General features: G+C 28.1%; 1 protein-coding gene across 1 annotated transcript in view; it reads left to right on the plus strand.

Moving 5' to 3' along the window:
* Positions 1 to 5,023, plus strand: part of LOC106784467 (putative uncharacterized protein DDB_G0279653) — a 30,461-nt gene that overhangs the window by 5,025 nt on the left and 20,413 nt on the right. The gene's annotated exons all lie outside the window — the stretch shown is intronic.

The following is a 5,023-nucleotide window of genomic DNA, read 5'->3' on the forward strand; positions in this document are numbered from 1 at the left end:
AAAATAATAAAAATTAGAATAACAGTAATTCGATCTAAAATCATAAATATTTGCAATCCTAATTCTCGATCAATAGTCTAATAAAATCCCTAAGAAAAAAAAGAAGAAAAAAAAAATAATGCAACAAACAAATAAGAACAAGCCATTAATAATCAAATCAAATATGAACTCAAACCTAACACACAATTCACCTATAAATATCTTATCGTTATCCTAATCATAATCTATCATTTAATAATAATTACAAACATGAAAATATAATAAAACAATCAAAATTAGAATAACAATAATTCGATCTAAAATCATAAGTATTTGCAATTCTAAAATTCTCAATTAATAGTCTAATAAAATCCCATAGAAAAAAAAAGAAAAAAAATAATGCAACAAACAAACAAACAAACAAACAAATAAGAACAAGTACAAGCCATTAATAATCAAATAAAATATGAACTCAAGCATAGCACACAATTCACCTATAAATATCTTATCGTTATCCTAATCATAATCTATCATTTAATAATAATTACAAACATGAAAATATAATAAAACAATGAAAATATAATAAAACAATAAAAATTAGAATAACARTAATTCGATCTAAAATCATAAATATTTGCAATCCTAATTCTCAATTAATAGTCTAATAAAATCTCTAGGAAAAAAACAACAATGCAACAAACAAACAAACAAACAAATAARAACAAGTAYAAGCCATTAATAATCAAATAAAATATGAACTCAAGCATAACACACAATTCACCTATAATATATACACACATATATATTGTATATACACATTATACTTGCTATCCAAGTCTCGATCATGGTCTAGATCTTGTTCCCGATCTAAAAGTCTTGATGTTAGAATCTCGAACTCGGTTGTATGATCGAGATGATCTTTTACAAAGATAACAGAATCTTGCGAACACATCGATGAATGAAACAAGTATCACAACTTCTTCTTCTTCATCTTCTTTTACCATCATCTTCGTCGTCGTTGTCGTTCTCTGATCATCATCATCATCATGATGATCATCATTTTCTTTTTCTACATCATATTCTTTTTCTTCATCCGATCTTCTTCCTATTCGCGGATATTTCTCGCGGCACACGAGCCGAAGGAAACGAGTATACGGTAGCTTAACTTAACAAAAAGTCGGAATAACGCGCCAACCTGGCGCTGTGAAACGATCAACAATGGCGATCACGTGTATACCGGCGCTTCGTGAACACATAACTACCACATTACTATTATTACTACTACTACTAGTATTATTACTAACACATATATATATATATCATAAGTTAAAAGGTACGTACACACGTTTTGTCACTAAGTTTTCGAAAGATCGGCCAACGTAAAAGAATATCATTCGTACGTGCATGCATGCATGCATGCACACATGCACGTATTTTATACACATGTATACATGTGTGTTTGTTTCTTCGTAAATACTTAAATACATATACAAGTCATACATATGTATTGCAAAGAATATCATACGTGAGTGTGTTTGTTTCTTCGTAAATACTTAAATACATATACAAGTCATACATATGTATTGCAAAGAATATCATACGTGAGTGTGTTTGTTTCTTCGTAAATACTTAAATAATACATATACACATACATACATATATATACTTAGATATTTATTTCTTTCTACTTGGCGAGTAAACGGCGCCGCCAAAGTTGCACAAGAAGAAGAAGAAGAAGAAGACGACGAAGTTGTTCTGTCTTTTCAAGCAAGATCCCATAGACGGTACAAACAAGGGCTGCAGTAGGTGCAAGTAGAGGTAGGGCTCTCTGAGGGCATGAATGGAAGCTTCATTCATGTTCCCTTCTGGGCCCTCTTCTTCTTCTTCTTCTTCTTCTTCTTCTTCTTCGTCATCTTCGTCGTACGTGCGACACACGTGTGGACTCCTTCCTTCTCTTTCTTTTATTTTATTTTAACTCATCGATACTGATCAATACCTAATCTATTATTATCTTGTTTTTTTTTTAATATAAATTGATATTACTTTTGTGAATATTTCGTTATAATTTATTCATTTGTTATGATTTTTTTTTTCTCTTTCCTTTTGTTCGTGTTATTTCACCTAATATTCATCGAAAAATAAAACAAACATATTTGATTTAATTTAATTTAATAATAACAATGCGTAAAAATTGATACGCGTGTGTTTATCAATGTGAATATAAAACAATGTAATATATTTGTTGTATCTTGTCAGATGAAAATAATATTGTAAGAAAGAAAAATTGTAATTATTAAATATAATTTATTAATATTAGCATATCTGGTCATATTAATAATAAATTATTTACATTCGTAGAAAATACTTCAGTTAAAAGTATTCAGTATTCAAAGGATTAATTAATAAATTGTTGAACACTAATACGGTAACGATTTTATTTTTTATAACACGTAGATTTCTTTTTTTTTATTATTGGTAGACAAAATTGTATCAAAATTATTTGGTTCGGTAAAATTAGTAATCACCAACCCTTTTGCAATGTTTATTTTAAAACTAATAAATAAATTAAATTTTTTGATACAACATAGAGACACGCGTAAAATGTTAATATCTTTAAACATGAATTCATTGAACGATCACAAAAATTCTAAAAATAAAAACAATGATGCATCGTTAACAAGAGAATCATCTTCTGGAAAATATTTTTAATAAAAATCACATAAATTCTATAAATAAATAATTTTCACGAAATAAAAATCTTTCCTCGTGTACATTGAATTTATTATAAATTTCCAAAACTTTTTAAATCACGTACACGTGTACATATATAAATTAAACAAAATACTTGTACCTTATTCTTTCGCACATTAACACGTTATAAAAATCTATAATAACAAATATAAAATTAACAACATGTTTCACATTAACACGAACATTCTACACAAAATATTTTTCTTAAAATTGATCAGACCCCAATAATCAAATGTGAATAATAATCACATTCCGATGTAAAATACATTAAATATTCTTATATCGTTCGCAAAATCATCTATTAAATTGATCATACATTTAAAATTAAAAATAGACACGCGTGTGAATATTTAATAAAACGTTGGATAATGAACAAACAACAAGAAGCGTATTATCCTACCATCTGAATAAACCCAAGTTTTAAAGAGTTACTCGTATCGTAAGGTTGTTGTTCGATGAATGGGACACCGTGGGATGCCGTGTGTGGCACGTGGGTGAAATTACAGACGATTTACGTTCGATTTCATGGCGGTTCACTGTACTCGATAAGATCGTGTACCACCTTTAAAAACTTGTTAACGGAAGGAGGTATTCGAAGCGTATGTACAAAACGTGACTTCGATTTTAAATTTCCAATCCCCATCGAATCATCATCATCAGCATCAGCATCATCATTATTTTTTTTCTTCTTCCTTTTCTCAATCTACGTTCACGTAATTTTACTCTCTCTTTCTACCTTTTTTCTTTTACTTTTGAAAATGTTCCAAAGAGATTTACGCCTATTCGAGATCCCTTTTAACAACTTCTCAAAGTGGAGAAAGTAACCGTTCGTTCATTCGTTCGTTCATTCGATCAATCGATCGATCGATCGATCGTTAGTTAAACGCAGCAAATTGCTACGATCGACATTTCCCTTAATGATCGAACAAATCCTACTTTCCTGTGATTATGAAAGAAAGTCACGAGAATAAATTCGCGATTCATACGAGATTTCATCTTTGATTCTATGTTTAATTAAATACTATGTCTTTTTGAATTATGGTCATTTCAAAATATGGATATATAAATCTCGAGAATTATTGTATTATATCGTGTATAAACAAAAAAAGTAGAATGGAAAACAAATGAAATATAAATTAATCAAATTTGTACCTATAAATTTCATCAAATTTTTAAGAAGAAATTAATAATACAAATTATTATTAATTAGAAACATTATAGAAGTAATTGATTTATATATATATATAAATTACTTCTTTGAACAAAATATATATATCAAATATTTTGATAACCAATTTTTCTTTAATTATTATATCCTAGTAATATATTTTTCATATAATCAAACATGTGCGTAGATTGAAATTTGCATTTTAATTTGATTTAAATGTAAATAATTACACATCCCTAATATCTAAACGTACATTTTTTCTTATCTACCTATTTTTTTTTTGTAAATTAAATCTATAGAAAACAAAAAAAAAAGTGTATAGTATAAAATAATAATAAGTATATACCTAAAGAATGATAGAATATAATTAGATTAATGTGAATGAGTTTAAATAAAATGAAGTAGAGTGACTGGTATCTCTGATTGATAGTAAAACAGGCAGAGTCAATTCTGGTTCGTCTAGTTCCATCACTTTTTTTTATCTTCTTATCTTTTATTTCTTTCTTCTTCTATTTCTATCTTTTTCTATTTCCTTATCCATCTTCATTCATCAAACATATCGCATTCCTACGTCGTTTAAAACCTGTCGACAAAGTCAGACGCGTTACACGAGTTGATGATACGTTCTAAGAAGATAATAGTCGAAAGTGGGGGGGGTGGGGGAGGGGGAGGGGTACCCTACTATTAAAACTATTTTATGCGTCTAGTGAATCCCTTTATACTCGACTAGATTTTACTAGCACGTTCTTAGAAAACAACTTGACTCGCGTTTCTTCAAATAGGATTATTTATTTTTACCGGTATTGATAATTTTATTCCACAATTTTGTTTTTTTTTTCCATCACTGTTTCTCTATTTTATTTCATTCAATTGAATCCTTTTTCCATCAAGATTCTTTCAATCGTTTCAAAGAGATTATTATACTCCCTACTTCGTTTTAATGAATTAAGTCAATCGTATTACATTTCATTTCATTTACTGGATCATTGGTAGAATACTATTAATTGATTATCTGTGTATATATACCAATTGAACGAGTTGTTTATCACTAAAATTATATGCGAAAATGTATAAGGTTTAATTAATCCAATTTTTTGTTTTTTTTTTTTTTTTTTTTTTTTTTTT

This window comes from Polistes canadensis, unplaced genomic scaffold (assembly GCF_001313835.1).
Source record: "Polistes canadensis isolate GaletaPanama2010 unplaced genomic scaffold, ASM131383v1 scaffold_35, whole genome shotgun sequence".
Taxonomy (NCBI): Eukaryota; Metazoa; Arthropoda; class Insecta; order Hymenoptera; family Vespidae; genus Polistes; species Polistes canadensis.